Below are 23,767 nucleotides of genomic sequence, written 5' to 3'. Positions count from 1 at the left end.
ATACCCTGCATACATCTCAGAGTTGGAACAGCGGCGCGATCAGTCTTCTACATTGCACTGTACGAGGAAGAGCAATGGTAAAGTGATAATAGCTTTTTGCTTTCCATCTTTAAACTCGGTTGGTATTACTCTGCCTCTCTGTCTCTCTTACAGCTCTTCTCTACAGTCTTACCTGTGCTCTGTACTCCAGCTAACCTTCACTGTAACATCCTTGGTCAAACCCCTTTTATGATGTTTGTTATGGCCCTGAGCCTCAAGCTTTCTATACCTTTCAAACATACTACAGTACAGTATGTTCAGTCTACCGTGAACGGGTCCACTTTGTCCACACTCTGTCCATGGCCACGCAAACACGCACGCACGCATGTCGCACGCACGCACGCACGCACGCACGCACGCACGCACACACGTTTTGCAAACATTGAGCTGCTTGAATGTTTGCAGACAGTACACACTGTAGTGTGTGGAAATGCATTTTTTTAAGATGCTGGAACCACAAATACCACATTGGGGGTGGGGGTGGTGTTAAAAATAAAAATACAATTCCTAAAATACATTACATTCAAGATCTCCCTATTGAGAAAGTCAAGACAGTAGCGCAAAGGGGCATAAGCAGCATATAAATCATTATTTGACTATCATCAAACAATGCTTATTATATACAATACATACTGTACGTGCTTACACAAATAAGAAACAAAGCTATATATTAAGTATATTCTAGACCCTGTTGTCTTCTCCATGCGCATCACGTTTATTTATTTTTTTCCCTCCATTGTACACATTGCCACTTATATTGGATAAGCAGCACAAATAAGCCAATCAGGGAAGCCGAGATTAGGTGCATCCTCTGTGGGCTGACAGACAGACAATCAGATATATACCGTACAGACATTCGTGGCTTTTAGTTCTCAGAAACCGTTGGACCAAATTACCACTTGACACTGCACATCCCCGCGGCCTATGGGACACCGACACACACGGCTAGCGACACACACGTTTGAGGCCAGCTCGGTCGGACGTTGCCCGAGTTATGCCTGGTAAATTCAGCCACACACACAGGTTTTGTGAATAAATAAATAGATAGATGTATGATTCTAGTGCACAGCACAGCTGTAGTCAGCTAAACCATGCTCATCTACAGTCAAACAAAACCTGCATAATAGGAAAAGAATTTAATGACTTCAGTTACACACATTTTTTTATCCTTATCTTTGAAATTCTTGTTTAGAAAACGTGCTTAGAGCCCTTCAGAAGCTCCAATGCTTCTTTTATGTCTACCTGAGTGGTTGGAAGATATTATCAAATAAGATTCATATCTCAAACAGTTTGTCACAAGGAGCCTTCCGGGAGGAACAAAGACGCCTGATTAAAGGTTTTACTACATCTCCAAAATGTGTGTGTGTGTGTGTGTGTGTGTGTGTGTGTGTGTGTGTGTGTGTGTGTGTGTGTGTGTGTGTGTGTGTGTGTGTGTGTGTGTGTGCGCGCGCATGCGTGCGAGCGTGTGTGTGTGTAAGGACTCAGGATGGGTGTGATTATACATAGATATGATGGTATATGTTGCATAATGCCACGAGCACGCCAACCTCTGTTACAGCACGAGGGGGATGATCTGTCGCTTGCTCTTGAACTGTATACACAGTAACACACAGAATCAGGGTAGATTACATACGCAAGCAAGAATACACATTCGTACATGCAGGGGTGTCACACCAAATTCTGGGTACAAGCCTACAAGGATTCAATGCGGGCCCCTCATGAATGTTCTTCATAGGGGGAGGGCGTTTAATCCATTTAGACTGGGAATGCATTATTAAGCATTATGTTTTGCTTTGACTATTGAATAATAGCAGATATACAAGCTCACAGTGCGAGCTTGTAGATCTGCTATTTTTAGAAAAATCATGAACATTTGTGCAAGTCTTGAATATTTCAAATCCTTCTAAGGTTTTTTGAAAAACCTATGTTTCTATGACAGTGGTGCTCAAACCTTTTCATGTGAAGATCCCCCAAAATGATATGTATTTGGCCACGGACCCCTATCTCAAAATATTTAGTTCCAAGGACCCCCCATGGTGCAACATTTGAGTTACAAATGTTCACGTAAAAAATACATACAGTATATTCAAAGATTTGCACACATTTTCACGGCTTTTCAAAAATAGCAGATCTATAAGCTTGTAGATCTGCTATTTTTCAATAGCTAAAGTATAAAATAATTAAGGCCCTTCCACCTTGGGCCCTAGTAACTCAGTCCCACTTTACTCCCCCCGTGTGACGCCCCTGCGTGCATGCACGCACTCACACACACTCCTCATCTGCAAAATCCCAATTTTCCGGGTGCAGAGGTTTGTAGAATAGAGTCAGAGCCACTCAAGAGGAAACCACTATGTTCTCCATCAGAACTGTCAAGAGACTGTGCTATTATACCGTTTACCTCAAGCACACGTGCATGCACACACAAATAGATGCCACCACTCAACAGAGGAAGGTGAGGGGCTGGAAAGTGCAAGGCTAAGAGAGAGAGAGAGAGAGAGTGCACGGTTGCTCGACTGTGAAGTAAGCGAGCCTTTAAGTGTTAATTCATATCCATACCAAATAGAATCTGCTTGTGTGACAGTGACATGCACAATTTACATTCTAATATACATTATATTAAAGACATACGGTGTAACATTGATTTTCAGAAATCTTTCTGGCAACGCCTCTGTCGGCGTCATTACATTGATTGTCTATGCGGAACCTGCTGCACAAAATGAACGCTGCAGTGTCCTAGTAGCCGGCCATAGTCTTAAACGCAACAAGAAGTCATCAGAAATGGTAGAATAAAGGAATGAGGTGCTGGAGTATCCCAGACTGTTAAATGCCTTTTTAATATATAATCAGAAATTGTATTTATGATTTTTTATTTATTTATTGATAGTTTTCAGTGAGGATGGACAGAGACGGGGAGAAACACTCAGCATAGGTCGTCGGGAACGGGTCTTGAACCCACAACTCGCTGTAAGGCTACAAGGGGGACACTTGCAATACCCTCGCAGCCCAACATTAATTTAAATGTCCATGAATGTGCAACAATTTCTTTGGTTCTGTCTTATAATACTATCCCACTATAGTGTTTCTCCGAGACAGAATTAGATTTCTATTCAGACAGCTAATACACAATGACTCAGAGTGTACACACTGTGTGGCTGAAACAGAATGCAGTGGCTTTTCCTCTCCCAGTGCAAACATTCATCCAGGAATAAGAGATTGAGTTGCAATATTCCCACATCGGAAGCTGAGTAAACAGCGGGCATGTCAGTCATGTTGTCAGTGGTCTTTGATAATCGTGCATGTGTCACAAACCGAAAATATATAGCTGATCACAGCGCGAGCGCCACACTGTTTGTGAGCTTGTACTGCTATTTTCGGTGCAAAATACCAAAGCACTACCACATACAAATCAGGCATAAGATAATTGTCGGAGGTCGCTAAAATCATCAACTCAACTCAGAATGATGTGTCTGTGTGTGTGCATCACTTGAATCACCTCGGCTGCACATACGCAGTAGTGTTCATTTATCCATTTGTAACTCTGAGAGTGTAGTCTAAATGTTACACTTTTACACTCTCAGTTATATTTATTCTATGGATTTTACAGTGTATATGCCATGGATATTCACACAAATTCCATTTGATATTCATACAGTGGCTTGTTTATGTGCTAAACTAAACAATCAATTATTTATTCCTGTGTTTACAGTCCTCTGTTTCCTCCAATCCTCCACCATAAACCATAACCCATCTCAGAGAGTCTGCATTAATTTTTGAACTTCTTGTTTTTAGGTTAAAGAGCCCCCTTGTGACAGAGAAACCATTTAATTTAGAACATATCCCTGTGTTGCCTCCTCCTGGCTCTTACAGTGAAACGGTCGATCATGGTGTTTGATGATGCACATCGTGGCCTTTTGCAACCCATTTTCTCACCCAGTGCCAACTACCTAACCTGTAGTCCTGGTTTCCGCTCTCCCCCTGCCGCGCCAGGGGAATTGGGGAGCACCTGGCTGGCTAGGGGGAGGTAGTATAGAATTAGAAACCAGGACTAATGCATGTTTTTGTGAGGGCATCTACCCTAGGAGACACGGGGAGAACATGCAAACTCCACACAGAAAGGCCCTTTCGCCAACCCCACCTAGGGTGTGGGCGCTGATGACGCGGAGGGAGGAATACGCCCCCAGCGCCCACGGCGGGAATTGAACCCAGGACCTTCCAGCTGTGAGGCGAAGCGCTAACCACTGCGCCACCGCGCCCCTTTTTTGTTTTTTTCAGTTCTCAAATCTTTACACTGACCCGTAAAAGGGGCACGGTGGCGCAGTCCGTAGCGATGTCGCCTCACCCCTCTCACAGGGGTCTCTGGCTCGCCTTTCAGTTCCGGGCGGCCCGTAGGTCCCCTTTACCCGCCCCAGGAGTCCCTGTCCCGTCATGGACTCACTTCTTTTTATAAATACCTTTACAACTTGTGCACAAGGAAAAAACTAAAAACCACTATCTGTCCGATCTATCTCCGTGCAAATCTGTCCCTGTTCAGACCACACCACGCCTCCGGTGCCATCTTTGCCTCCAGTTACCCATACTTGAAAAAATCACACCCGTGTGAACTGAGCGGTGGTTTACCCCCGCTCAGTTCACACGGATAACAATAATCCTAGTATCCTACTACAAGCAAGTTTAATGTTGTGTTTATCATGTAATACAAAACATAATAAACAGGAGTTATTAGAATTGGTAGACAGGACTGTTATGTGGGGACTTTTATGGCAAAACCTTTATGGCACCATATTAAAGTTGAACGCGTCGAGGGGATGCTGTCTTCGATAAACAATTTTACACACAGTAGCTTAGAAAAGTTGAAAATGATGTAGACTTGAAAATGTATAATATTTAGGCCATCCAGTATTAGACCAGTAACTGGATAGTCAATTCAACTATTTGTGTCAGATTAAGTAGGCCTATAGAAGATTTTAAATTCAATGGTCATTTTGAATGCAATGGCTAGTAATTTTGCATAGGGAAAGGTACAGGACAGTACAGTTCACTGATGCAAGGTCAACTAAAAGGATAAAGACCACAAGAAAGCTCTTAGGCTTGTTTGCATTGAGGTCCCTTACTCCCTTTGTACTCAATTCACACAAGTACTTAATTCATACAATTCAGGGGCCCTCAAAGATCCCGCACTACATTGTTTTACAAATATAGTTTAAAGAGGAATATCATACTAATTCATAGTGCCGTTTTGTACCCCCCTCAGATTCTGATGTGACTGACATTTAGCCATGTCCCAACAACCAGAAGAAGCTACGCAGCTACTGAAAAAGTACAAGGCCACGCTGATCGACATCCTTTCTTTCAACTTTGACCATGTACATTACGACAACATGCACACTCTCTCTTTCTGCTGTCTGATGTTGACTACAATAATATGGCTGATTAGAGGACAGTGGGACACCAGCAGAACAGGTGACATTTCTCCTGGACTCTGTCATAGCAGGGGGAGATGAGAAAGTAAAGGGTCTCCTGGAACTGCTGAAGGAAGAGGACCTGCAGAGAACAATCCCCAAGCTGGCTTTTCTCAAAGAACTGCCACCGACATCTACAGGTAATGGTATACTATGAACATCAGCATGTTGTTTCTCATCTGAGATAATATATACAGTATATTGAACCGAAATGTTTGTTTTTCTTTACTTTAAGCTCCTACTCGAGGATTTTCTGTAATTATTTTAAGATTAAAGCATTTGAAATGGTCAAACTAGACAAATATATTAAAGGTGATACACCATGAAATTTCACTTTTCCTATTTTAAAACCTTTTTTTGGGGTCCCACTAGCACCTTCTATCCTCACAAAGTCCCATTTCTGACCGTTGTGTCTTTCTCTGGTTTTGAGAAGGCGAAGGTTAAAAGTATCTCACAGGTTCTCAAAACAGGCTGTCCAGATTTGCTGCCGATTGTGACGTCATCTGCCGATTGTGACGTCATCAAAAAAAAAAAAAAAAAAAAAAAACATTTTTTTTCCCCAAAAAAAATCTTTTTCAAAAAAAAAATTGTTTTCAAAAAGATTTTTTTTTTGGGGGGGGGGGGGTGGCGCAGTTCAGGCCAAAGGTGGTACTGCAGCTGAAAGCCATTCAAAAATGAGAGAGGCTCTCTATTCAGGAGTGGTAATTTAGCCTCAAACCTTTTGAAAAACGTTTTTGGGACATAAACAATATGACATAAATACTTTTTAAATGCATGGTGTATCACCTTTAAGAAGCATCTTCAATAAACTCTAAAGGTGTATCATAAAGCAAAGGTTAAAGCCTCAATCTATGTTTTCTTCATCTGGTTGGCAGTGTGTAGAAAAGCAAAAACAATATTACGACAAAAACATCATAATTTTACATATAGCGTTGTGTGGTTGGCTCCTTGCCTCCTTTTCACACTGTTTTTAGCAAATCACACATTAGAACTTAGCTATCCTATTTTTTCCAGCCATGGGATTTTATTTTGCTTTAATCCATGAGCTCACATGCGTGGACTTGCGATACAACAAACTGTTCACTAGTAAAGACCACACCATCAAACGATATCAGTTGGGTTGTATTTATTGAATGGATACAGTGTGTATGAATGGAGACTGATTGAGGGATGGAGTACTGGGGATGGTGTGGTGTAGATGAGTTATGTGGTGTAGATGAGTTGTGCGGTGGAGATGGGCTGAATAGGTATGGGTGCTTGTTGGTCTGGGTGCTAGCAGGTGGCGGTTAGTGGTTCCAGGGGGCGATGGACCCTGGGTGTTTGGCTTTGGGGTCCTTGGATCTGGAGTGGCGCCGAGGTCCATGGATCTGGAGTGGCGCCGAGGTCCATGGATCTGGAGTGGCGCCGAGTTTACGCTTTAAGGCCCCATCTGGAACCTGAAGTAAAGGATGAGGAAATGTTAGTGGAGCGCATGAGAAAAGTGTGGAGATTGGGGTGGTGGAGGGATGCGAGAAACGGATCAGGGGATGGCAGGTGGAGGTGGTCATGTATAAATACAACCCTTGATTGGTTTCGGGGAGGAGATAAGGGAGGAGTTGTTATCAATGGGATCACGAGCAGGTGAGCTTGGGAGGAGTAGAAGTCAGCCAGATTGGAGGCAATAACATAGTGGGGAGATAGTTCTCCGGTGTGGTCTTATTCCTCCTGAACTTATGTTGTACCAACAGCATTTCACTAGTAAAGACCACACCATCAAACGATATCAGTTGGGTTGTATTTATTGAATGGATACAGTGTGTATGAATGGAGACTGATTGAGGGATGGAGTACTGGGGATGGTGTGGTGTAGATGAGTTATGTGGTGTAGATGAGTTGTGTGGTGGATATGGGCTGAATAGGTATGGGTGCTTGTTGGTCTGGGTGCTAGCAGGTGGCGGTTAGTGGTTCCAGGGGGCGATGGACCCTGGGTGTTTGGCTTTGGGGTCCTTGGATCTGGAGTGGCGCCGAGGTCCATGGATCTGGAGTGGCGCCGAGGTCCATGGATCTGGAGTGGCGCCGAGTTTACGCTTTAAGGCCCCAAAAGTGGTGCTTTGTTTGCCACGAACACATGGCATGGGCAGGGTTGGACAATACTGGAGTGAATACTGGAATGAATACTGGAGCGAATACTGGAGTGAATACTGGAGCGAATACTGGAGCGAATACTGGATTGGATGCTGGAGTGAATACTGGAATGGGTGAATACTGGAATGGGTGAATACTGGTATGGGTGAATACTGGAATGGGTGAATACTGGAATGGGTGAATACTGGTATGGGGGAATACTGGAATGGGTGAATACTGGAATGGGTGAATACTGGTATGGGTGAATACTGGTATGCCTGAATACTGGTATGCCTGAATACTGGTATGCCTGAACATTGGTATGGGTGAATGCTGGAATGGTGAGGAGTGTATGAGGAAGGAGCGGCTGGACAGTATGGGTGAATACTGGTATGGGTGAATACTGGTATGGGTGAACACTGGTATGCCTGAATACTGGTATGCCTGAATACTGGTATGGGTGAATGCTGGAATGGTGAGGAGTGTATGAGGAAGGAGTGGCTGGACAGGAATGGGTTAGGGTAATCGTGGCAGTGAATACTGGAGTGAATACTGGAGTCTGAGTGGATGAGGACGGAGCGGCTGGACAGTACGGGAGCCCAAAAGAAGCCGCGACAAGATCTGGTGGATCTCAGATGGCGAATGGATACTGGCTTGGAATGGATACTGGCTTGGAATGGATACTGGCTTGAAATGAATGAATACTTGCTTGAAATGAATGAATACTGGCTTGAAATGAATGAATACTGGCTTGAAATGAATACTGGCTTGAAATGAATACTGGCTTGAAATGAATACTGGCTTGGAATGAATGAATACTTGCTTGAAATGGATGAATACTGGCTTGAAATGAATGAATACTGGCTTGAAATGAATGAATACTGGCTTGAAATGAATACTGGCTTGAAATGAATACTGGCTTGGAATGAATGCTGGCTTGGAATGAATACTGGCTTGAAATGAATGAATACTTGCTTGAAATGAATGAATACTTGCTTGAAATGAATGAATACTGGCTTGAAATGAATACTGGCTTGAAATGAATACTGGCTTGAAATGAATACTGGCTTGAAATGAATACTGGCTTGGAATGAATACTGGCTTGGAATGAATGAATACTGGCTTGAAATGAATGAATACTGGCTTGAAATGAATGAATACTGGCTTGAAATGAATGAATACTGGCTTGAAATGAATGAATACTGGCTTGAAATGAATACTGGCTTGAAATGAATACTGGCTTGGAATGAATGCTGGCTTGGAATGAATGCTGGCTTGGAATGAATACTGGCTTGAAATGAATGAATACTTGCTTGAAATGAATGAATACTGGCTTGAAATGAATGAATACTTGCTTGAAATGAATGAATACTGGCTTGAAATGAATACTGGCTTGAAATGAATACTGGCTTGGAATGAATGAATACTTGCTTGAAATGAATGAATACTGGCTTGAAATGAATGAATACTGGCTTGAAATGAATGAATACTGGCTTGAAATGAATACTGGCTTGAAATGAATACTGGCTTGGAATGAATGCTGGCTTGGAATGAATACTGGCTTGAAATGAATGAATACTTGCTTGAAATGAATGAATACTTGCTTGAAATGAATGAATACTGGCTTGAAATGAATACTGGCTTGAAATGAATACTGGCTTGAAATGAATACTGGCTTGAAATGAATACTGGCTTGGAATGAATACTGGCTTGGAATGAATGAATACTGGCTTGAAATGAATGAATACTGGCTTGAAATGAATGAATACTGGCTTGAAATGAATACTGGCTTGAAATGAATACTGGCTTGAAATGAATACTGGCTTGAAATGAATACTGGCTTGGAATGAATACTGGCTTGGAATGAATGAATACTGGCTTGAAATGAATGAATACTGGCTTGAAATGAATGAATACTGGCTTGAAATGAATGAATACTGGCTTGAAATGAATACTGGCTTGAAATGAATACTGGCTTGAAATGAATACTGGCTACTTTTTTTTTTTTTTTTTTTTTTTCCGGTTAATGTAGGGCTGCAATGGAAATGATCATTGTAAGATACCATTGCTCTAGCCTGAATTGTTGTTGGACTGATAGTATTCAATGAATCAATGTAGAATGGTGGAGGTTGACGAGTGAGTAGGTGAGGATGTGCTGTGGGTATAAGAGTCGGGTGTGTGGAAAGATACTTAGCTTTGAGTGTTGGACAGAAAATCATAGGCACGGCTGAGCAACTCTGGATCTGGGAGTGACGTCATCGCTGAGAGTTGTGGCGGAGTCCCGTGGAGCGAGCCGGCTTTGAATGGCGGCGTGGGAGAAAAAGGCTATTTGCTAGCCGCGGAGGTGACTCGAAACACCGTGGCGGTCGGGACTGGATTGACTGGTTGTGTGAGGATAGGACGGTGGTGGCGTTGTAATGCGCCGAACCGGGACTGCCGCGAGACGCCGTGTGAAACCGGGCCGCTGGCGAAACATGTTAAAGTTAGTGGCCACAGACTGTGTGGTTGGTGTTTGATCTCGCTTGCTGCCTGGTGCTGGATACAAGTGATGGCATCGCTGGAGTACGACCTGGCATCTTGTCGGTTGTAGGAGGAGGAATTGTAGGCCTACATTTTGTAATTAATATTATTTAATCGGTTCGGTTGAGTTGACCCAAGGACACGTTGGTGAGCCTGAGCTTGTGTGTGTCCATGCGAGAAACGGATCAGGGGATGGCAGGTGGAGGTGGTCATGTATAAATACAACCCTTGATTGGTTTCGGGGAGGAGATAAGGGAGGAGTTGTTATCAATGGGATCACGAGCAGGTGAGCTTGGGAGGAGTAGAAGTCAGCCAGATTGGAGGCAATAACATAGTGGGGAGATAGTTCTCCGGTGTGGTCTTATTCCTCCTGAACTTATGTTGTACCAACAGCATAGAGCTTGTAGATCGGCTAATTTCACGACTTCAGAAAGGTCTTAGGTGGTTAATTCATAATGCATTTTGGAAGGTTGGGTCCTGCGGAAACACCAAATTTCTCTTTGTGGTCTCGAGCTGAAAAGGTTTGTGAATGAGGGGGGGGGGGGGGTGGCGCAGTTCAGGCCAAAGGTGGTACTGCAGCTGAAAGCCATTCAAAAATGAGAGAGGCTCTCTATTCAGGAGTGGTAATTTAGCCTCAAACCTTTTGAAAAACGTTTTTGGGACATAAACAATATGACATAAATACTTTTTAAATGCATGGTGTATCACCTTTAAGAAGCATCTTCAATAAACTCTAAAGGTGTATCATAAAGCAAAGGTTAAAGCCTCAATCTATGTTTTCTTCATCTGGTTGGCAGTATGTAGAAAAGCAAAAACAATATTACGACAAAAACATCATAATTTTACATATAGCGTTGTGTGGTTGGCTCCTTGCCTCCTTTTCACACTGTTTTTAGCAAATCACACATTAGAACTTAGCTATCCTATTTTTTCCAGCCATGGGATTTTATTTTGCTTTAATCCATGAGCTCACATGCGTGGACTTGCGATACAACAAACTGAGAGCTTGTAGATCGGCTAATTTCACGACTTCAGAAAGGTCTTAGGTGGTTAATTCATAATGCATTTTGGAAGGTTGGGTCCTGCGGAAACACCAAATTTCTCTTTGTGGTCTCGAGCTGAAAAGGTTTGTGAACGAACCCCAACTTTATACTTTTAGCTTCATTGAGGTTACTCATGTAGGCATACATGATATTATAATTTTTTCATTATACTTTTAGCTTCATTGAGGTTACTCATGTAGGCATACATGATATTATAATTTTTTCATTATACTTTTAGCTTCATTGAGGTTACTCATGTAGGCATACATGATATTATAATTTTTTCATTATACTTTTAGCTTCATTGAGGTTACTCATGTACGAATACATGATATTTCTTTTAGGTTAAAGAGCCCCCTTGTGACAGAGAAACTGTTTAGTTCAGATAGAACATAACCCTGTGTTGCCTTCTCCTGGCTCTCACAGTGAAACGGTCGATCGTGGTGTTTGATGACGTACATCGTGGGCTCGATACACTTTTTTAAAGTTATTTTTAGTTCTCAAATCTTTATACTAGCTCCCTGTCTGTTCAAGAATTGATTTCAAAATACTGCATTTGGTTTATAAAACATTGAATGGTTCAGGGCCAAATGCATTTCTGATCTTGTACTTGAACTACTGTACGTCATGAGCCATCCAGACCTCTCAGGACGACTGGGACAGGTCTGCTTTCTACTTTACTTTTCTTTCTTTTCTTTTTTTTTGCAATCTTAACATCTTTTTCACCGCAGGAGCAGTGGGAACTGGGAAGTATAGATTCCCATTCATAATGTACAAAGCGGTTGAAGATGGATGGATTTATAATGTACATTCAAAGCATTTGATCACTTGGGAAGACATGTATTCACAATTTCATCAGTCAACTGAGACAAATGATCAATGAGTCTCTGGAATTTGAACAGTTCTCTGTTGCTTTGTGGTAAAGGTAAGGCCTTTCACCCAATGATTTAAAGGAGTAGTTCACCCCCCAAATTACTTTTTTCTATTGATTACGCCATGAAGACTTAAAGTGATCCCTGGCTAATACGACAAATATGCCTTAAAGTTGTACCATGTAACTTTTTTTATAAAACAAATCTTAAAATTGTCCTAACTGTTAAATCGCTAAAGTTTTAGAACACCCACTCCGTTATTTTCAGCTTCTGAAGCCTTCTCTTTATATGTTTTCTATGATCCTGGCCGTGGACCGGATTTCGCGCCAAAATGACGTAATCTGCATCATCTGTATACGTTGTGTATACGTTGATACGTTGCCCAATCACATCGCCGATCATGCACACATGGTACACTACCGGCCAATCACAGCTTATCTGCTCTGGTCTCCAGGAAGCGCCTCCGCTTGGCTACAGTGTTTACCATGGTGAAGGATTTTAACCTCTTAATCCACAAATCCTGGCCAGAAAATTACGTTCTACCATGCGTTCTACCCCTCCACGGATTACTATCGGTCGCGGTAGTTTGCGGCGCCGCTCTAGTGGTCCGCGGCGGTGGTCCGCGACGACTCCGGCCGAAAAACGGCTGAAAAAAGCAATACCGCTACTGACCACTAGTTGAACTTACACAGTATAGCTTTAACTCATTGAGTGCCAATCCCGAACTAGTTCGGCTTTATTATCGTATCGCAGAGTGCCGATCCCGAACAAGTTCGGCTTTTAAAAAAAAAAAAAAAAAAAAAAATTGAAAAATTTTTTTTTGATTTTTTTTTTTTTTCTTTTTTGGACCCCATCAAATCTGGTGAACATGATTTCAATCGCGATTTTGCATGTTCCACCCCCATACAACCCCATCTAACATACAGGGCAGCCATGTTTGTTTACATAACATGTAAAACATAATGGCGATTATCTCAAGAATGCCTGAACGGATTTCCAATCGGATTTTTTTGTTTGAAAGCTGTGAACAAACTGCACAAATCCACTCCAATGCAATCCAGGATTGCATTGGATTTTTTAGAGCTCATTCTTCTCTGTTTTTTTCCCATGCATGAGGTGTGCAAGGTTTAATCATGGCTAAGTTGACGAAAATAAGGCTTCTAAAATGCTTGGTAGCCAATAGCTAACTTCAAGCTAACTTCATCCTCTTCCTGTACATGCACAAAGGAAAGTGTTCAGGCAAGTCATGGCTGCAGGGCTTCTGCATATACCAGCATATCTCTATGGGATTTTCTATGGCCACTGGGCGCCCTCTAGTGGTGAAAGGGGTGGCACTAAATGAGTTAATACATTATAATTGTCCTCTATAACTACAATGTAAAATTAAAAACATCTCAAATATTTTATTTCTTCTAGAAATAGCTAATCTTTCAGTCAATAGGGGAAATGCCTGTCGCAAGTTGATGATGTCATAAATGTTATGTGTGGTCTAATTTATGGCATGCATGTGCAAAATAAACCACAAACACATTTGAAATATTGATTTGATGCTCATATTAACCATAGGAAGTATTACGTTTGTTTTTATTTGCACATGCATTTCATAAATTCCATAGGGATAGATCACAAATTACATTTATGACATCATCAACTTGCGACAGGCATTTCCCCTATTGAGTGAAAGATTAGCTATTTCTAGAAGAAATACAATATTTAAGGTGTTTTTAATTTTACATTGCAATTATAGAGGACAATTATAATGTATTAAGGCATATTTGTCGTATTAGTCAGGGATCACTTTAAGTTCAATAATATGTTTTAGCTTTTGTCGCATTCTAGGACAATACTTTGATTATAATAAATGTAACCCCATTGATTCCGGATGGGGACCCAAATGCAATTGGGTCCCTATCCGGAATAATAAAATACGGCGTGAGTAATCAATATTTTGGGGGTGAACTACTCCTTTAAAGCAGCATTGCTGATGATTCATATGAAGTATGAATCATACTTGCACTAACATCATAAGTGTGGATGTTATTGTAAGTGGATGTAAGTGTAAAACAAACTTTTGGCCTATTTGTGGAGATAAGCGACCAACGGTCGCTTATCTCCCGATTAGGGAGTCTTACTGGTATACTTGTATAGATAAAGCCTATTCAATCACAGGCGAGTCCTATTTTCAATGTTTCTTGTACACGGAACATTCTGGTTACATTATATATTTATAATTTCACCCTGCAAAGTCATGGAAATTAATCTTTGGACCATGGCTTACAATCGCAATTTATAGAGTATTCCACTAGATGTCACTAATCCCATATTTTGCAGCTGAAGTAGACTCTGCTGAGGTGCAAAATAAAAAGGGCGCTGCTGACCGCAGGGTTTTCTTTCAGTACTTTTCCAAAAAGAATAATCATTATACTCGTGATCAGGTATTATTTAGATTATATGTGTGACTCACAAGCTATTTTCTCTCCATTAAAGAGGGCCATAGATTGGCAACACAAGACGCAGAAATAGGTTACATACCCGTAATACTGCCGTGGCGTGCGGACGTTCTCTGGATGTACGTCTTCCAAGATTGGGGTTTAACTTCTTGAAGTATACAGACTCATACAACATTCTGTTGAAATGAAACAAAAAGCAAGGGTCATCGTGATCCATGTCGTCTTAAAGTTTCTTTATGCTCCCTTAAAGGAGTAGTTCACCCCCAAAATGAATTTTTTTCAAATTGATTAGTCACACCATGGAGACTCGAGTTCTATAATATATTTTTGTATTCGTCGCATTCCTAAGACAAAAAAATATTATAGTAAATTTACCCCCATTGATTCTGGAATCTGGATGGTAAATGCATGGGCCTGGATGGGGACCCAAATACGAGGCCCTGGATGGGTACCCAAATGCATTCGTGTGAGAATCAAAGGGGGTAAATTTACTTGACCCTTGACCCTAAATTTACCCCCATTGATTCTGACCCAAATGGATTTGGGTCCCCATCCAGGGCCTTATTTGGGTCCCCATCCAGGCCCATGCATTTGGGTCCCCATCCAGAATCAATGGGGGTGAATTTACTATAATCATTTTATATATTGTTTTCTTAGGAATGCGACAAATACAAAAAGAATGCAAGTCAACGAGATACTTGCTCTGAGAACCGCGTAGAATAGAAGCTATTATATCCGTCTTGTGTGATCCATGGCTAATAAACTATATATGTATTTACCATGTAGTAAAGGCAGATTACACGTGTAGTGATCTAAACAAGAGTTTAAATTACTATTATTATTTAATGAGAATAAAAAATAATCCTAGTATCCTACTACAAGCTAGTTCAATGTGTTTATCATGTAAAACAAAACATAATAAACATTATAGGAATTAGTATTAGACTTTGTGGGTGACAAATTGTAGACTATACAGTTCTTTAGGCATATATTAAAGTATATAATACAGATAAACACTGGACATCTGGGCACATCCTATACACACTCCTTTATACAGTGCATACTGTATGCACTGTATAAAGGAGTGTGCATAGGATGTGCATGCAGCATACACCTCTATACATATTTATTTGTAAAAGAGTTATCATGAAAACAAATTAGTCTCAGGGTGAGATGGTAATGTATAATTTATAACATGCATCATTGTTTGTTTGTGTGTGTGTGTCTGTCCTTGGTCCAGTTGCATTACCTAACATATGGTGTAGGAACCAAAACAGTTAGCAATAATCAGATATAGGATAAATTCATTCATTCAACCATCATTATGCTGCAGTACTCTGTAACATATTTTTTTTACAGTTCTTTGTCTCTGCCCCTGATATTTTATACACACCACTGAATTCCATTGCATTGCTGCAGCAGGTGCATGCAGAACCCACATACCCATGAATATATTGTTGCGACCAAAGTTAACTATGATTGCGAGCGAAGGTCGCAGTTAACTGTGAGAGTGGCACATCTCATCTGTCTATCCTTCTGTAACGCCTCAATTTTGTTGACATTTTGACATGACATCGCCTCATCAAAGATCAACCCCTGGATATCCATACATGGAGATGACTGGATCGTCACCTATATCTCCATATGGAGCTGACCTCTACATCTGATTCCCAGATGATGCCCTGTTGCCCTGCAACCACAATAATAGAATCCCTTTTATGCCCATAAAAGGGGACAAGGACTGAGAGACAGATACTGACACACACAGACCCATGTCTGGGGTCTCACAGCACATGGTTGGATCTACAGACAGGGATCTCCATATACTGTATGGGCATAAAAGGGATTATATGTATTGTATGATGTCAGACCTCATAGGACTTTCACATAATGAGTAACGGAGTAAGCATGTCTTGGATCTCACAGCACACGATTGGTTCTACAGACGCCTCAATGTCTATAGCTGACCTCAATGTTTATGGCTGACCGATACCTGATGTCATGGATCTCCATATATGGAGCTGACCAACACAGACATCAATAACTCTACATCGCCCGGATTGGTAGTAAATCTCCTGTTCTCCCATATGGCCAAGACAGATGGCGTGACCAGGTTGCTTTTCGCCCTTAGGCGCCTTACTAGTAATAATACATGTATTGCTGATGTTGCTGCTATGACACCTGAATTTCCCTCCAGGGATCAATAAAGGTTTATTTGATCTTATCACCGTACTGTTCTTCCAAGGAACACAAGAGCTCATCAAAAGTACTTGTGTTGCCTTGAAGCCTGAGGTGTCTTGAACAGCAAAAAAGTAAATGTAATGGCAAGAAGCAGTGACAGTTTTATTGAGAGAGCTTCACACATTAGCGGCTAAAAAGAGGCTCATAATCTGAAGCAAACGCACATTGAAACCTTTATGGCTCCTATTAAAGTTGAACGCGTCGAGGGGATGCTGTCTTCGATAAACACAGTAGCTTAGAGAAGTTGAACATGATGTAGACTTGAAAATGTATAATATTTTGCCTCTATCCAGTATTAGATCAGTAACTGGATAGTCAATTCAACTATTTGTGTCAGATTAAGTTTAGAAAAGATGCCACACTATAGATATTGTTTCATAAATGTTTTAAATTTGTTTGAAGAGGAACTTCACACTAAAAAAAAATTACATTTCTCCTGGACGCTGTCATAGCAGGGGGAGATGAGAAAGTAAAGGGTCTACTGGAACTGCTAAAGGAAGAGGATCTGCAGAGTACCTTCCCTCGGCTGGCTTTTCTCAAAGAGCTGCCACAGACATCTACAGTAGTACAGGTATACTATGAACATCAGCCTGTATGTTGTTTCTCTTCTCACATCTGAAATAATATACAGTATATTGAACAGAAATGTTAGTTTTTTCTTTATTTTAAGCTCCTACTCGAGGAAGACTGAAGCTCTCACTGCCGAATACCAGCTCATCATTGATATAAATCATGGCTTTGTCGAATATGGAATGAAAGGGTTGACATTATGTCAGTTCAGTGATATTTTAAACAAAACTTTTGGACAGCACAAAAGCATGCATTCCAGAGATACTTCATGAGTCACCCCTGCAAAAACAGAACGTGCAGGCCAGTCAAGTGCTCCAGTAGCTTTATTTGGGTAGTCTCCTGAAGTGCTCAGGTATTGTGCATTGTTCTCTTTGATGCAAGTTGTCCCTGTTGAGCACAGAGGAGCCCTTCTACCTACTGCTGGCGGAAGAGTAGGTACAATATGAAACAATATTATGAATAAAAACATAATAATTTTGCATGTTGTTTTAATAGTTTAGGAAACAGCGCTAGTGTGGTCCTTTTCACACTAGCGCTTTTTTTGTTGCAAATCACACATTAGAACTTGGCCATCCTATTTTTTCCAGTCATGGGATTTTATTTTGCATTTATCCATGAGCTCACATGCGTCGAATAGCGATAGAACACGCTGTGAGCTTGTAGATCGGCTAATTTCACTATTTGAAATAGATCTCAGGTGGTTAATTCATAATGCATTTTTGGAAGGTTGGGTCCTGCAGAGACACCAAATTTCTCTTTGTGTTCTTGAGCTGAAAATGTTTGGGAACCTTTTACATTTAGCTTCATTGGTGTTACTCATGTACGCGTAGCCTACAGCATATTAATTTTTTGAACTTCTTGTTTTTAGGTTAAAGAGCCCCCTTGTGACAGAGAAACCGTTTAGTTCAGATAGAATATAACCCTGCATGTGTTGCTTCCTCCTGGCTCTCACACTGAAACGTTCGATTGATAATGCACATTGTGGGCTTGATATACTTTAGTTTTTTTTGTTATTTTCAGTTCTCAAATCCTTTACACTGGCTCCCTGTCTGATAAATACTGCAGTTGGTTTATAAAGCATTGAATGGTTCAGGGCCAAAATGCATTCTGATCTTGTACTTGAAACTACATCATGGGCCATTAAGACCTCTCAGGTCATCTGGGACAGGTCTGCTTTCTGTTTTCCTTTTTTCCCCACCTTTTGTAAAAAAAATAAAAAAAATCATTCTTAATGCTCTGTGTCTTAATGTCAAAGTTGTTGAAATGTATTATACAAATAAACCTGCCTTGCTTTTTATAGGTGACCCATGAAACTTTAATCTTTAAAACAACGTAACTTATAAATAGAGCTCTGTGTTAGAACTAGAAGGCCTTGGTCAACAATTTAAAATTGGGGCAGCACTGGCTAAAAGCATATTTCATGATAAAGGCATTTTGTAGGTATTTAAGTAGATTTACAGCTGTCGAATGCAAGCTCTGCCAGGTCTTGTCTATTGTTGCTGAAAAACACAATTTCCCTGCTCACTATTTTCTCAACTCATTATCCTTGTAACATAGTAATAGACATTCCAACTATGAGAGTGTTTATATGCTTATAGTCAATGTATATATTTACCACCATGTATCTGTTTATAGATGTGCAAATGGCTGTGCAGACACCTTTTCTTCCCTGTTATATAGGCAGAAATAGCTAGATATTTGGCCTACATACTGTACCATACCATCGAATCCAGTCCACATCTATAACACATTCAGATTTTCATCACAAGGAGCAGTGGGAACTGGGAAGTATAGATTCCCATTCATAATGTACAAAGCGGTTGAAGATGGATGGATTTATAATGTACATTCAAAGCATTTGATCACTTGGGAAGACATGTATTCACAATTTCATCAGTCAACTGAGACAAATGATCATTGAGTCTCTGGAATTTGAACAGTTCTCTGTTGCTTTGTGGTAAATGACTTAAAGAAGCATTACAATTTGAATCATACTTGCACTAACATCATATTAGGATGTTATTACAAGTGTGAAACATGCAGATTGTAGAAAGTTACATTTCTATACTTGTATAGATAAAGCCTATCCACTCACAGGTGAGTCCTATTTTCAATGTTTCTTGTGCACATAATATTCTGGTTACATTATAAATGTATAATTTCACCCTGTAAAGTCATGGAAAATGAATCTTTGCCACGACTTGACAATTGCAATTTATAGAGTATTCCACTAGATGTCACTAATCCCATGTTTTAGAAGTCTGAGGTGCAATAAAATCCTCCCCCCGATGGATGTCAGTATACACTGGATGGAAAACAAGAAAAGTAAACAGCAGAATTGGAGGGAAAGAGAAAGTATTCAAGAGAAAGGGCGCTGCTGCTGACTGCAAGGTTTTGTTTCGGTAAGATACTTTTTCAAAACAATAATGATATACATTATACTCGTTGAGGTATTATTTAGAATAGATTATATATATGAATATGTGTGACTTGGGTTCACTCACAAGCGATGTTCTCTCCATAAAAGAGGGCCATAGCATAGCCCATAGATTGCCAATCTATGGCAACGACATGGCAACGGGATATGGAACAACAACACAAGGCGCAGACATCGTTTACATACCCGTAATACTGCCGTGGCGTGCGGACGTTCTCTGGATGTAGGTCTACGTCCTCCAAGATTGGGGTTTAACTTCTTGTATACAGACTCATACAACATTCTGTTGAAATGAAACAAAAAGCAAGAGTCATCATCATCGTGATCCATGTCTTTAACGTTTCTTTCTGCTCCCTCAAGAATGCAAGTCGATTAAGCTACTATTATTATTATTTAATGAGAATAATAATAATCCTATTATCCTACTACAAGCAAGTTTAATGTGTTTATTTTGTTAAACAAAACATAATAAACATTATTGGAATTGGTAGACTTTATGTGGGTGAATACTAATGACATTGTATGTAGCCTACAGTACTTGATATAGCCTAATACAGATAAACCCTGGAAATCTATGCACACTCCTTTATACAATGCATACTCCTTTAAACATATTCATTTGTTATCATGAAAACAAATTAGTCTCAGAGTGAGATGGTAATGTATCATTTATAACATGCATAAGTGTGTGTTTGTGTGCGTGCGTGCGTGCGTGCGTGCGTGTGTGTGTCTCTGTCTGTCTGTCTGTCTGTCTGTCTGTCTGTCTGTCTGTCTGTCTGTCCTTGGTCCAGTTGTATTATGGTGTAGAAACCAAACCAGTTCGCAATAATCAGATAGAGGCACCAAACACAATTCACTGTCAAAATAAAATCAATTAATTCATTCAACCATCACTATGCTGCAGTATTCTGTAACACAGCCTAATGATGTTTACACTTACTGACCCTGATCATTTATACACACCACTGAATTCCATTGCATTGCTGCAGGTGCATGCAGAACCCACATCTATGAATATATTGTAATAAATATATAGCTGATGTTGCTGCTATGACACCTGGATTTCCCCTCCAGGGATCAATAAAGGTGTATTTGATATCACCGTTCTGTTCTTCCAAGGAACACAAGAGCTCATCAAAAGTACTTGTGTTGCCTTGAAGCCTGAGGTGTCTTGAACAGCAGAAAAGTAAATGTAATGGCAAGAAGCAGTGACAGTTTTATTGAGAGAGCTTCACACATTAGCGGCTAAAAAGAGGCTCATAATCTGAAGCAAACACACATTGAAACCTTTATGGCACCTATTAAAGTTGAACGCGTCGAGGGGATGCTGTCTTCGATAAACACAGTAGCTTAGAGAAGTTGAACATGATGTAGACTTGAAAATGTATAATACTTAGACCCTATCTATTTTAGATCAGTATAGTCAATTCAACTATTTGTCAGATTAAGTTTAGAACATTTTAAATTGTTCATTCAATAGTTATTTTGAATGCAATCTGTAATCTACAGTAGCATTTTCAGCATTCTTTCTGTTGCTACTCGTTGCATCAGTAAATTGTTTGCATTGATTTCATTAATGTATATTCAGGGGCCCTCAAAGATGCCACACTATAGATATGGTTTTATAACTATTGTATAAAGAGGAATAACTGCATGTGTTATTTCAGATTCTGACGTGATTGACATTTAGCCATGGCCCAACAACCAGAAGACACTATGCAGCTACTGAAAAAGCACCAGGCCACGCTGATCGACATCCTTTCTGCCGATGCTGACTATGTACGGCAACACGCGTACTCTCGCTTGCTGCTGTCTGATGTTGCCTACGATAATGTGGGAGATCAGAACACACGCAGAGAACAGGTGACACTTCTCCTGGACTCTGTCAAAGCAGGGGGAGATGAGAAAGTAAAGGGTCTACTGGAACTGCTGAAGGAAGAGAACCTGCAGAGTACCTTCCCCCGGCTGGCTTTTCTCAAAGAGCTGCCACCGACATCTACAGGTATACTATGAACAGCAAGCCTGTATGTTGTTTCTCATCCACTCTTCTCACATCCGTCTATAATATATACAGTAAATTAAACTGATTTTTTTGTTTTTCTTCACACTGGGAAAAGCAACATCAAGAAAAAGAGAAGAAGCTCCCAAGTCAGAAGAGATTGTCCCATGTAAAAAGAAGGCTGGTGGGTTCTCATACTATGAATTATTCCTATCACAGTCAAATCCTCTTGGATGTGACTTGATGTACATTAATGTATTGTGATTTTTTAAAGTTTTTATTCATGGATTTTCGATTATACAATTGTGTCAATAAACTAAACTAAACTAACTAGAAACTCTCCCTCACTTTCACAGTCTCTACTGTCACTCAGAGGCAGCTGATGCGAGTGGCTACTAAAATTGGAAAAACATGGAGGAAGATTGGCACAATAGCGCTGGATATCACTGAGGTTAGGCTGCAGCAGATTGAGGAGGACTATCCACGGGACCATGTGGAGAGAGTTTATCATATGCTGCTCCACTGGAGCAAATGCCAGAGGAAAGATGCCACTGCTGCCTACTTACACTACAAACTTACAGAGAAGTTAGACGCAGACCTGGTACCTGATGATATTGAATTCCTACTGGAGGATGTCTGAAGCCCTCTCTGTCGGATAAGGATTTATATCATGGCTTTTGGACAAAACATGCTTTCCAGATATACTTCATTCCCCAATTTGGGTGGAAACAGCTCTCGCTCAGGGTAGTGACCCATTTTGGGTCACAGAATGTTTTTTATGATCTGTGTCTTGCGAGTAAATATCCTGTTTTTAGGTATTTTTTAATTTTTTTAAACGTCCTCAAAATAATTAAAATAATCTAACTCTCACATGGATTACAGTTCTCAGTCGCTACGACTTCAGTCATCTGGGTTCCAGAATAGATCAGCAGGTCTGACTTCTATGGAAGCCTGTTGTGCAGCCGATATAGCCGATCTACAAGCTCTAAATGCGTTGAGGCTATTTCCGGTGATTATTTTAAGATTAGAGCATTTGAAGTGGTCAAACTATAAGCATCTTCAATAAATCCTAAAGTTCTCGGATATTTCATAAAAGCGGAATAAAGCCTCAATCTGTGTTTTCTTCCTCTGGTTCGCAGCGCTAGTGTGGGGCTGTGGGGGGCTACTTTCACACTGTTTCACAAATCACACATTAGAACTTGAGATTGAGTCAACTCGTGAATCTACAACACACTGTGAGCTTGTAGATCTGCTCAATTCACCATTTGAAAAAGGTCTTAGGTGGTTAATTCATAATATATTGTATTTGGTATAAATCTTTTTCATATGAATTATGTGGTACAGTCCACAATGCTGCAAACTTTATTGTTCTCAAACAAACAAAAAAACTTCTCATGTACATGTCAATACTGAAGACAATGAGACATTAATAAAAAAGAGCTGTTTTGGCAAAGTGTAAGATGGTGTGCGGGTCATATGTACAACTTGTGCATGTTTGAATAGACGTTGATCCCTGCCTACACACCAATCTCTAAGCCTATATCAGGTGTGCATAAGACCTTTTTGCCTAATACTGAAGACAATGAAAAGAAATGCAAGCCATCTGGGCTATTTTAATAAAATGAACTTTTGTTACAAATGCAATAAAAAGGTTTCAGGAAATGATGTTTCAGTCTGTTAGACCTTCATCAGATAATTTTACTTGCTTTTTAATGGTTTGTTACAAATGAAACTGCATTGAATTATATGAACAATAAAAATATATATAAGTGAACTATTTAAGAAAAAAATCACAAAACAAAATCACTCAGTCCAGCTGTTGGTTAACATCTGTATAAAGCCTGTAAGTTAAAAGTAGTTTGGGAAAAAAATCAGAATGTACACCAAGTTAACATTTGTGTTTCCTGTTTGAGCTTCTCAATTTCAGCTGTAAAGAGTTGTCATCTTGGTGTGTTCTCTTTGAGCAGGAGGCATTTTTTTAAGCATGCTTAGATGGTGGTGGGTGGCTGCTGGACCTTTCCTGATGGTGAGACT

Source organism: Nannobrachium achirus (genome assembly GCF_963921795.1).
Source record: "Nannobrachium achirus genome assembly, chromosome: 9".
Lineage (NCBI taxonomy): Eukaryota > Metazoa > Chordata > Actinopteri > Myctophiformes > Myctophidae > Nannobrachium > Nannobrachium achirus.
This window is presented reverse-complemented; position numbering follows the sequence as displayed.